The sequence below is a fragment of the Mobula hypostoma genome, chromosome 6 (genome assembly GCF_963921235.1).
Source record: "Mobula hypostoma chromosome 6, sMobHyp1.1, whole genome shotgun sequence".
Taxonomy (NCBI): domain Eukaryota; kingdom Metazoa; phylum Chordata; class Chondrichthyes; order Myliobatiformes; family Myliobatidae; genus Mobula; species Mobula hypostoma.
In genome coordinates this window covers 171,423,454-171,436,368 of record NC_086102.1, presented here as the reverse complement: position 1 = coordinate 171,436,368, position 12,915 = coordinate 171,423,454, and the positions used below count along the sequence as shown (strand labels likewise).

General features: G+C 41.6%; 1 protein-coding gene across 1 annotated transcript in view; it reads right to left on the bottom strand.

The window, feature by feature from the left end:
- Window positions 1–1,860: 1,860 nt before the first annotated feature.
- Window positions 1,861–12,915, bottom strand: part of arl6ip6 (ADP-ribosylation factor-like 6 interacting protein 6) — a 42,195-nt gene continuing 31,140 nt past the window's right edge. Inside the window, exons 6-7 of the transcript XR_010018461.1 lie at window positions 9,666–9,709; window positions 1,861–2,109 (exon numbers count right to left, since the gene is read on the bottom strand). The gene's annotated coding sequence lies outside the window, so the exon portion shown is untranslated. The remainder of the gene's footprint in view (window positions 2,110–9,665; window positions 9,710–12,915) is intronic.

Genomic DNA, 12,915 nt, shown 5'->3' with positions numbered 1-12,915 from the left:
GGAATTAACTTAAGGAACATTTCAAAGCAGAGAAATTTGATACTAAGTTATCAAGACCTAGGGAACAAAGGGACATATAAGTAACTGCATAGTACATGGTGAAAGATGAATAACTAGCAAAGTTAAAGTGAAAGTAATGTGACAATGGCCATAGTTGGAAAAGTTGAACAATTTGATAGTACTAATGAGGACTGGGAATCGTTTAACGAGAGGGTTGAACTGTATTGTAATGCGAACAATATAGATGAGCAAGCAAGACATCTGACGAAATTGTTACAATTTTACAAAATCACTTGAGCCCTAAACCACTGGTAATAGCTGAGATATTTAGATTTTACAAAAGGAACAAGTCAGAAGATGAAATGATTTCTGAATACATTGCAGAACTGCACCAACTTTCCCAATTCTGTGACTTTAGAGATGGATTCTGTGACACATTAAGGGACAGGCTTGTATGTGCCATACGTAGTCAAAGAACTCAAAAGAGACCTAACATTAGAACAGACATTGACCACTGTAATATCGTTAGAGACTGCAGCATTGGATGCAGCAGAACGACAGAAAAAGAGCTTAGAACGTGAACATACTCAAAATGCCCCTGAATGGTGCAAAAATCCAAAAATGTTCTCGATGTGGCAAGTTCTCCAATGATGCAAATGACTGTTGGTTCAAAGAAAAAGTTTGCGGAAAGTGTCACAGACAGGGTCACATCGAGAGTGTGAAAGTCAGACAAAAAGCACAACCAGTAAGGAAAACCACACAGAGTGAAAAGTTTCAAACACAACACTAAAGAAAAGCATAAAGTGAATAAATGTGAAACAGAATCAGACAACCCAAAGTCTGACAAAGGTAATCTGTCATGCCTAGAATGGCATAGCTTTACTGAAGCAGATCATAAAATCATATGGATCACAATAGATGTGTCTGGTGTAAAACTGAAAACGCAGCTGGATACAGTGTCAGCTTTGTCTGTAATTTCAGAGGCTGACTACGACAGATTATTTTGTGAGCTACCATTAGAAAAGACCTTGGTGATGTTAAAGAACTACACAGGCAAAAAAGTGTCTCCCAAAGGCAAAATGAAAGTGAATGTGACATCTGGAGGCCAAACACAGCAGTTAGAGCTTGATGTGTTGAAAAATGGAGGGCCAGCACTTCTCGTACGTGAATAGTTGAGAAAAAGCCAAGATGCTCCAAGACATCCCAGGAACACAAGATTACTTCAGTGACATCATTGTGACAGGCAAGAATGATGAAGAGAACCTCCGGTACCTTGGTACAGTGATTACCAGACTGAATAAGTATGGTCTGCGTGCAAAGAGAGAGAAATGTGAGTTTTGCAAGAATGAAATCTGATATTGTGGACATGTTATTGACAAGCAAGGCTTACACAAGTGACAAGAGAAGATTGACGCCGTGCTGCAGGCATCCAAACTGGAAAATGTGTTACAACTCAAGTCATACTTAGGCCGAGTAAACTGCTATCACTGGTTTCTCCCAAACATTTCTGCACCCATTGAAAGCACTGTTGCAGATAAGAGCAAAGTGGGAATGGTCAGAAAGATGTGAAAGAGCATTCAAGGAAACAAAAATACAAATAACATCAGTTGAACTGCTCACCCATTATGACCCATCCCTGCCCATCAGACTCATGTGCGATGCATCCTCTTGTGGTATTGGAGCCATTTAGCCACACACTATGAAAGATGAATCTGAACATCTGATTGCATTTGCTTCAAGATCACTGACAAGCGCAATACACAACAATGCACAGCTTGACCGAGAGGTCCTTAGTCTACTATGGGGAATAAAGAAGTTCCACCACTACCTCAATGGAATAAAGTTTACTCTCATGACAGACCACCAGCCACTTATATCCATTATCAATCCCAAGAAGGAAATCAGTGATGACTGTTATCTGTTTACGTTGGGCACTTTTCCAAGGGGCCCACTCTTATGACATAGATTTCAAGGGTACCAAACAACAGAGCAATGCTGATGGCTTGTCACGCCTTCCACTGTTGGCAACTGAAGAAGAAAAGTCTTCATACTGTGGCTCAACAGGGGTGCTTAACACAGCACTAGTGGACCAGTTGCCGGTAACGAAATCTGAAATAGAAAGAGAGACAAGGAATGACCTGACATTGTCAAAAGTCTATATCATCACCATGCAAAGATGGCCAGCTCATGGTAATCCTATGTTTTCTGAGTTCTCAGTGATACTAGACCAACTGTCTGTACGTCAAAGAACCCTGATGTGTGGATCTTGTACTGTGGTTCCCTTTAAACTACGCACCAGAATGTTAGAGAATCTGCATGCAGGACACCTGGGTATAGTCAAGATGAAGAGCTATGTGTGGTGGGCAGGAACAGATAAACAGATTGAAGACTTGACCAAAAGCAGTTCGGATGCCAAAAAGTTCAAACTGCACCCCAACAGGCACCATTACACTCATAGGAATGGCCGTCTTCACCAGGGCAATGAGGGCATAATGACTTTGCTGGGCCTGTTATGGACTTTATGTTTCTGATAGATGTGGATGTTCATTTGAAGTGGCCTGGGGTCACACCAATGAAGTCAACCACATCAGAAAAGACTGTTTCTACTCTCAGGATTATCTTTACCCAAACAAATTGTGAGTGACAACGCACCACAATACACATCAGAAAAGTTCAGAGAGTTCATGAAGAAAAATGACATCAACCATTTCAAGTCAGCTCCTCGCCACCCAGTAATGAATGGGTTAGGTGAAAGGTTTATGATCGACAAGGAGGACATTTCTCTACAGCACAAGGTGGACAATTTTCTTTTTGTGTATCAAGACTCTGTTCATGTGACGACAAATCAAACACCTGCAGTGGTGTTCATGCGCAATAATCGCGCGTAGACCCCCTGAAACTAGGTTCATGGGGGGAAGTGCAGAATAAACAGTTTAGCCAGTTGCCAAGTAAATCAGCAAGGAGCTTCGAGGTTGGATAGGAAGTCCAAGAGTGTGATTACCGAGAAAAGACATGGGCATCTGGTCAGATAACTACAAGAACTGGACCACCGATGTACACACTGGATGTTGGACTTAAGACATGGAGACATTATATGGACCAGATAGTGGATGCTCAGCCAAAGAACACACCTGAGTTGACTGCATCCAACAAATCGGACACATTGCCGTCACCAGACTTACGTCTCAGTGATAATCATGTCACTAACAGCAACATGACACCTGCAATAAAAAAGTTGTCTTTGACAAGACTCCCACCAAACCTGATGCCACTCCACATCCAGAGGCACTATCCTGAAAGAAACAGAGTGCCATTCACTAGATTGAGTCTTTAGAGTAGTGGAGTTAGTTATGGACTGTTATTCTGAAAGCATGTTTATTTGAATTTGGTTTGTTAAAGGGAAATTGAATGTTTTGTTACACTTACAGTTTTATGTTACATTAATTTAAAGGGGAAGTCTAATGTATGGATCTATTTCTTTTAGAGCAATGACTCTCCTTGGCACTGATTATGGGCAATGCATGCACATTGATCCGTTCTCTCTCTCTCTCTCTGCAATGTGAATACACCAGTTACAGCCATCTCCATCATGCATGCTTTTATTTATTTGATATGCAGTTGTACAGCCACAACACTGGTTGCTCTTTTTTGTTGTTATTTTGGGTGACTTTGAATCAGGGTGACCTGCAGATAACAAACGCTGAACTGAGCTGAATATGACTGGACTCTTGTTTTTGTGTTTTTATACTCTTTTTTTTTGGTTGCTGTTTTGCACATTTCTTTTTGCAGCCCATGGGGGGGGGGTGGGGTTGATGTTTTCCTTTGAATGGGTTGCATGGTTTTCTTTGTTTCATTGCTGTCTGTGGGGAAAACGAATCTCAGTATTGTATACTGCATACATACATTGATAATTAATATTCTTTGAATTTTGAATCTTTGTACATAGCTGATATGCAAACTTTGGGGCAAAGGAGTTGGGGTATCTTCACCATAAATTCTTGCCCCTGAACCTACGAACCCATTCTGATGAACTTTTCTCTGCAAAATTTTGTTTCATATATTGCATTTTATGTGCTGCCTGTAAATATTGTACAAGGCTCTGCCATAGCTGGGTGATACTTGAGCCACTAATACAGAAGAGTAGGACTGGCTGACGTGCTTTATAGTTCACATTAGTAATACACATACCATTAAAACCAGAATCGAGAGTTATGGGAGGAAGGACAGCCAGAAAACATAAGCAGGGTGACAAAAGCAGGAAGAACAAAAAGCAGATGAGTGTAGGAGAGGAGAAGCCAGAAAATACATTTAAAGAGGCCCAAGGTAAATGTGAAACTGAATCCGAAATGACACCGGAGCTGTCATTCTACAGATTGCCGCAGTTTGAAGGAAAATTTACAGAAAATTCTACCAACATCTAACCCTTCATCTTAACTGGGATCTTAAAGAAGCAATTTTAATAGACTAAGAGAAAACAGGTATTCATTTTAGTAATACATAAATTTGGTGTGTTTTTCTCTTTGTTTCAGAATTCCAATATGTTCATTTATTATTTACTAGGAAATACAGGAAAGCCCGAGGATGTAGGCGGGGCTGGACGCATGTACACAGGGTAGGGCTTAGCTGTGTAGCATCCAAGTGAGAACTTAAAGATCCCAGAACACATCAAGATGTTATATTTTAAATATTTCAAAAAGCTCAACTCTAGTATAAATGACTAGTTTAAAATATAGAATGATATTTAATAATTGTGTAACACTATCACATTTATTTTGCAATAAACAGGATAAGATAGGGGTTCTTATTTGGTGCATGTAACCCCACAAACACCAGTTTCAGTGCTGAGGTTAATTATTTTCTGATTTATGGAGTAACACAGATTGTTTTAATGAGCTTAAAGTAAAAACAGGTTTTGCTATTTACTAAGTCAAATGCAAACGAGACAAAAGTTACTAGATTCTAAAAGACCAATGAGTGTAAAGGCATGTCAGCTCATTGCCTGCAGTACTTTAGACAAAATCACTGTGCTTGTGGTACAAATCAGTATGAAAAAGTATGATTTAATGGCCATTACAAAAACATGGTTGCAGGGTGGAGATTATTGGGGACGGAATATCCAAGGATATCAGGAACACAGGCTATAGAGCGGGAAGAGTTGAGGAACAGTGGAAGACATTCAAAGGGACTTTTCAGTGTACTCGACATAGTTAAAACCAAGGACAATAAAGGGAGAGTCAACCTTGGATAATTATGGAAATAAAGGAAGGCATCAAAGTAAAAAGTCACCAAAAGAAACATGCCTCAAGATTCAGGGGAATGGATTATACTACCCAGAGAGTAGTAAATCTGTGGAATGCTTTTGCTTAGGGAGACATGAGAGGTTACTTCATTAAATATATGGAATTAAGTGTTATAGAGAAAAGAGTGAAGATGAGTTTATGGCCAGGTCAGTCATGATCTTACTGAATGGCAGAGCAAGCTGAGCAGTCTTTGCAAAAGTCTTAGGCATATCTATATAGCTGGGGTGCTTAAGACTTTCACACATACTGTAGTTATTTTATGTATTACACTGCACTGCTGCCACAAAAAAAACATTTCATGACATGCGATGATAAATCTGATTCTGAACTGGGTCTCTATTGTGGATTGAGAATGGGAAGGGGTAGGGAGAGGGGAATAATGGTTGGGAAAAGGTAAAGGGAGAGGGTAGGGAGCAGAAAGCACCAAAGAGACATTCTGTAATTCACACAAAATGCTGGAAGAGCTTATCAGGCCAGGCAGCAATCATGGAAATGAGTAAATAGTCGATGTTTCGGGACGAGACCCTTCATCTGGACTGTCCATTCTTTTCCATATATATCGCCTGACCTACTGAGTTCCTCCAGCATTTTGTGTGTGTTGCTTTGATTTTCTCTTGTTTATGATTAGAGATTCTGTAATGATCAAAAAACCAATTGTTTGGAATCAAATAACCCTGCCCCGGTGTCTCAGGGTTGGGTGTGTCAACACCTGTGCCACCCTCGACACTTAACCCTCACCATTCCCAGCATCCTTTACCCCCGCCAAATTTAAAAACTCACTCTTCATTCCACGTTGACAAATACAGTACTCTGCAAAAATATTAGGCACCTTAGCTATATATATGTACCTAAGACTTTTGCACAGTGCTGTATTATGGAAGAAAAAAGATGCCCCAATCTAGAATGACTACTATTGTGAACGAAGTTCATTTACATTCCCCCCCCCCCGCCATTTCTTAACTATCTTGGTTTATACTCAGCTGTGGTTTTACCAGTCCAACAGTCCTTCTGTACAAGCATTTAGGCAGTGAACATCAGCAGTTTATCAAACACAGCTATCAGAACCAGGCGGAGCTTCCACAACAACAAGGCCAGAAATTGGCTCAGGATCTCATCTAAATCTTCTGTGTATGATGTGGCTGCGTACTGCACATCCATGGGCAAGTTTTCAGATATCCATTGTTACGTACCCCGTAACTGGGTTGCCAAACCAGCAGAAATGGATCACTCAGTTGGAGTCTGGATTACTAGAACTAAGAAAGTTTTATTAAAGAAACAAGCAACACAGTACTCTAATCAAAAGGATAATAAATGCAACAGTTCAGCAATGATAAACACACATGTACACAGAATAAAAATAACAGGATCAATCAAGCTCTATCGTTGTCTAGGGGTAAATGACGCAAAGTGACGCAAAGTTCAGTTCAATTTAGTTCAATTCAGTTCGCAGTAATCGCTGCTGTGGGAGATGGACAATGGGGGGAAGGAGAGAGAGAGCAAAATGAATGAATATTCAAACAGCTTCCACACAGACCTTCGCAATCAGCTTTCGGGCGAGCCCTTTGTGATGTCAACTGAGGTCACCGATCGTGACCCCCTCCGTTTCCAGATACGATCGTTTCTCTGCGGTGAACCTGGCACCCAGGCAAGGGTGGACACACACCAGGTTCCCGCCGATCGTGCCTTTCCACCCTATGGCTTGATCCCGCGACCAGCCATCCAAAACTTCCCACCGACTTGTGGGAGACGCACTGCTTCCAGGGTCTCGTTACCTCGGGGTGTCGTGTGTCTTGCCTTAGCAAACCTGTCCCTTTTTATCCCCCTGCTGGGGTATCGCCTGCCCATCACTTCAAACAGTTCAGGGTTCAAAGGGGGAGCCGATCTTGACAGCTCTCCTTCCGTTACTCTCTCCCATCCCTTCATTAACATCTCCAAATGCTGCTCAATTGTTTTACTTATCTCTCTCTCTCCTGAAGACAGGTGGCAGACCAACTGCTGATCCCACTGGTGCCAGCACAGGACAGCTAACATCTTAATCTATGTGTATTCTCGTCACACCATGAAGAGATGAATTGTTGTCAATTTCACACTTATGGTCCTTGTGGTCCCACAAAAAAACCTAACAAATTGAATCCCCACTGGTTGGCGGCATCCATGTTTAACAACCTCAAGCAGCCTACGTTCTAGAAAGGATCTTATTAACAGGTATGGAAGCACATAGTTTCACTCCATGTGCTCCAAATGGCAAGGATCTGTCAAAACCTTGACCTTGTAAAATTACTGCAGCATCTTCTAGCAGCAAAGGCACCTTTTCAATCCATACATCCTGTCAAAAATAGACACCTGAAACTCATTCTCAATGAGAAGCTGATTGAAAATGACCTTGTGTTGCGAGGAAAATTTATTTACTCGTTCCTCAGATGTGTATATTTATGATGGAGTGCTACATACAGCAGCTGCCTTTGCTGCAAGAAAATATGTCAATATAAGACTCATTACCCAGCTTTTTCTGTTTCACCTCAGCAGTTCGTGGTCACTATGCCTTCAGTTTGGGCACTTTTACAACATCTATGGTCATCAAAATGATTTACTGTCTTGGAATTGCTGGTTGCTTTACTCTTTTACTGTTTGGCTATTAAATGACTATACGCTCTGTTAGTATTTGAGCAGCGATCTTATCTGGATAATAAAAAGCATACAGCAGTACCCCTTTACAAATAAATGAGTCATTTGTTGGATTATAAACCAGTTCATCATTTTCAATATTTAATATCCTTGTCCTTTAAAGGTTTGCTCAAATACTGAAAATCTCAGCAGAAATAACTGTCTGCTTAACACAAACCATATGGTCCAATATCCATAGTTGGAAAGTGGGACTATATCCCTTTGCAATTTACAGCAGGCATTCAACGGGCTGAATATCCACTGTGTTTAAACCTGGATTCCTGTAAGCCTCAAAATTATGTTAGCTGTGTCAGTAACAGACAAAATGCCAGAGGAACTCAGCAACTCAGACAGCATCTATGGAGTCGACGTTTTGAGCCAAGACCCTTCATCGCTGTGAGTTCTGTTAAAGGATCGTTGCCACTGATATGAAGTGACTGAAAGCAAAAGGTAGTGACAACCCTCAGCAAATATTTAGTTGCCTTCTATATCCAGGAAGAAATTGTTGTGAAATTTGATGACTTTGCAGCAGTGGTACAATGCAATTCATAATAATAGAGAAAAACTGTGAATCATAGTAAATATACGATATATAAAATAGTTAAATTAAATACCAGAAAAATAGAAATAAAAAAGTAGTTCATGGGTTGAATGTCCATTTAGAAATTGGATGGCAGAGGAGAAGAAGCTGTTCCTAAATCATTGAGTGTGTGCCTTCATGCTTCTGTACCTTCTTCCTGATAGAAGCAATGAGAACAAAACATGGGTGATGGGGTCCTTAATGATGGACACCACATTTTTGAGGCATCTCTCCATGAGGATGTCCTGGATACTACAGAGGCTGGTGCTCATGATGGAGCAGACTAAGTTTAGAACTCTCTGCAGCTTACTTTCATCCTGTGCAGTAGCCCCCACCCCATACCAGAGGGTGATGCAACCAGTTGGAATGCTCTCCATGGCACATTTTTGAAAGTTTTTGGAGACATATCAAATCTTCTCAAAATCCTAATGAAATATAGCCGCTGTCATGCCTTTTTCGTAGCTGCATCGATAAGTTGAGTCCAGGTTAGATCCTCAGAGATACTGACACTCAGGAACTTGAAATTGCTCACTCTTTCCACTTCTGATTCCTCTGTGAGGACTGGTGTGTGTTCGCTCATCTTATCCTTTTAAAAGTCAACAATCAGTTCCTCGGTCTTACTGACATTGAGTGCAAGATTATTGCTACGACACCACTTAACTAGCTGATATACCTCGCTTCTGTACACCCTCTTGTCACCATCTGAAATTCTGCATAAAATGGTTGCATCACTGGCAAATGTATAGATGGCATTAGAGCTATACCTAGCCACACAGTCATAGCTCTCAAACATGTACCTGAATATGTATGACTCAGTGCCAGCCTCATCTTTGATTTCTTGGAGGGTAATTTTGTCTTTGGATAGCAGTGTAAACTGACACAATCAGACCAGCCATTAAACTTAATTCAGATTTTCAGTTCCATTGATTTGAGTAGGAACGAATAGACAACAGATTGCTTTTCCCATTTTATTTTAAGCCATAACATCGACTATTCCCTCAGTCAACAGAAAATAAAATTCTTCTGTTTATTTATGGGGATAATCACCACAATCATATGAGGTATAAGAGCAATATCAAGCAATCACTTATCTCTTATTTAAAGTTAAATATTTGACTCACTTCATGTTGCAGCTGGGCCCGATAGAAAGAAATATTTCGAAAGGCTGGAATAAATGGTAAACAGACAGCTGAATTAATTTTTCAAAATTGTTACGGCTGCTTTTTTGTTTCTCACTGAAACCAAAAGCAAACAGTTTATGCCTAACAGGTAAACTGAAAGTTTCACAGGCTAAGGAGAGCAGGCAGGGGAAAGGGAGCGCTTTTCCACGGAGACAGTATTGATTTCAGGTAGGAACATTCTGTGTTGTAATCCTCCTGTAACTCTGTAAAACAATAAGCGTTTCCCGCCACTGCCCCTAAGGAGTTTACATGTTCTCCCCATGACCGTGAGGGTTTCTTCCCACAGTCCAAAGACGTACCAATTGGTAGATTAATTGGTCATTGTAAATTGTCCTGTGATTAGGCTGGGGTTAAATCAGGGGTTTAAAGAGCCAAAAGGGCCTGCTCTGGGAGGGAGGTAGGGAGGGCTGGATGGATGGATGGATACCAAATACACAGCTACTGGAAAGTAACAGCTGTGAGAAAGAAAAGCATTTAGGAAAAATAGAGAAGCAAAGAAAAGTTAACAATCATATGCTGATTCCCAGCCTTAAGAACAGGAAAAAAATATCTGAACACACATATTCCATCTTCACATGGCAGTGTGATTGCGAGGGGAGGTTGTGGCCTAGAGGAGGTCACCATCACTGCAAAACATTCTGTGTTTCTATCATTTAAGAGCACCATCACATTCCTGGCATGGATAACTGGTTTGCTGAGAGAGCTGATCAGATAATCATTGCAGAGTTCAGTACTACAATATCTTTTGGATGTTCGTGAATAGTTTGTGTTCTTCGGAGTCCAACATAATTTTCCACACTGCCCTCGAAGAGCTGATGGGGGGGGGGGGGTCATGCATTTGGCCGGTGTGATGTAGATGTCACAATGCTGATGGGGAGGGAGTTCCAGAGTTTTGAACAAATGATAAGGATGCACTTCTCATTCAAGGTGGTGTGTAATTTGAAGCAAACACGAGGATGGTGATGTTCTCATCTACCTCCTTCATGTTGTAGGGGCTGCAGGTTTGGAAGGTGTTATTGAAGAACCCTGGCCAGGGGTCTGTAACTTGTTCATAGTCGGCTGATGGTATGTGTATCAAGAGAACTGATTTAGCCCCCTTAAAATTTCTCTAAAATATTCAAAAATATTACCAGCAATCATTTCCTTGTCTGCCTTTGAAGGTAATTGACTTCCAACAACTATAACCATCTTTCTTGGTGACAAATATGATAGCTGCCAGTGGAAAGTTTCCTTCGGATGCACTTCAGCATCCTTTAATGCCACACTTATTCAAATCTGTTGTCTTTCTGTAATTGGAAAATAGGGAGTGCTGTGAATGGAGCATGCTATCATCTGCACTCAACTGTCCAAACAATCATAGCGTCAGATAAAAACATTGAAATGCTTCTGCTCAGGAAGAGTAATGGTGGAAGCTTGACCATCCCTCTCCAATTTTCAGTGAAAGTTATGATAACATGCTCTGTTTTAAATCATAAATGTTGATATTCTTGGACGTTAACTTGTGAGAATATTTCTTTCATCTGGAAATTTAAACTGTTATTTTGGACAAGTGATGCTTTCTAATCAGATTCTCTTCATTATACATGTAATAAGGGATCTCTCACCCACAATGATAGACCCTCTATTCCCCACTCTGACTTTTCACTTCTTCTTGCCTGCCTATTATTTCCATCTGGGTCCCCTCCTCCTTCTCTTTCACCTATCGTCCAGGACTGGCAGCTTAATATTCCAGGGTTCCGATGTTTCAGATGTGATCGAGGCAGAGGAATGAAAGGTGGGGGAGTAGCATTGCTTGTTAGGGAAAATATTACGGCAGTGTTCAGGCAGGACAGATTACAGGGCTTGTCTACTGAGTCCTTATGGGTGGAGCTGAGAAACAGGAAAGGTATGGCCACATTAGTGGGATTGTATTACAGACCATCCAATAGTCAACGAGAATTGGAAGAGCAAATCTGCAGGGAAATAGCAAGCAACTGCAGGAAACATAAAGTTGTGGTGGTAGGGGATTTTAAATTTCCATATATTGATTGGGACTCCCATACTGTTAGGGGTCTAGATGGTTTAGAGTTTGTAAAATGTGTTCAGCAAAGTTTTCTAAATCAATATATAGAGGGACCAACTAGAGGGGATGCAATATTGGATCACCTGTTAGGAAACGAGTTAGGACAAGTGACGGAAGTCTGTGTAGGGGAGCACTTTGGTTCCAGTGATCATAACACCATTAGTTTCAACTTGATCATGGACAAGGATAGATCTGGTCCTACGGTTGAGGTTCTTAACTGGAAGAAGGCCAAATTTGAAGAAATGAGAAAGGATCTAAAAAGCAAACAACAGGAATTCTGCAGGTGCTGGAAATTCAAGCAACATACATCAAAGTTGCTGGTGAACACAGCAGGCCAAGCAGCATCTGTAGGAAGAGGTGAAGTCGACGTTTCAGGCCGAGACCCTTCGTCAGGACTAACTGAAGGAAGAGTAAGTAAGGGATTTGAAAGTTGGAGGGGGAGGGGGAGATCCAAAATGATAGGAGAAGACAGGAGGGGGAGGGATAGAGCCGAGAGCTGGACAGGTGATAGGCAGAAGGGGATACGAGAGGATCATGGGACAGGAGGTCCGGGAAGAAAGACAAGGGGCGGGGGGGGGTAACCCAGAGGATGGGCAAGAGGTATATTCAGAGGGACAGAGGGAGAAAAAGGAGAGTGAGAGAAAGAATGTGTGCATAAAAATGAGTAACACATGGGGTACGAGGGGGAGGTGGGGCATCAGCGGAAGTTAGAGAAGTCGATGTTCATGCCATCAGGTTGGAGGCTACCCAGACGGAATATAAGGTGTTGTTCCTCCAACCTGAGTGTGGCTTCATCTTTACAGTAGAGGAGGCCGTGGATAGACATGTCAGAATGGGAATGGGATGTGGAATTAAAATGTGTGGCCACTGGAAGATCCTGCTTTCTCTGGCGGACAGAGTGTAGATGTTCAGCAAAGCGGTCTCCCAGTCTGCGTCGGGTCTCGCCAATACATAAAAGGCCACATCAGGAGCACCGGACGCAGTATATCACCCCAGCCGACTCACAGGTGAAGTGATGCCTCACCTGGAAGGACTGTTTGGGGCCCTGAATGGTGGTAAGGGAGGAAGTGTATGGGCATGTGTAGCACTTGTTCCGCTTACACGGATAAGTGCCAGGAGGGAGATCAG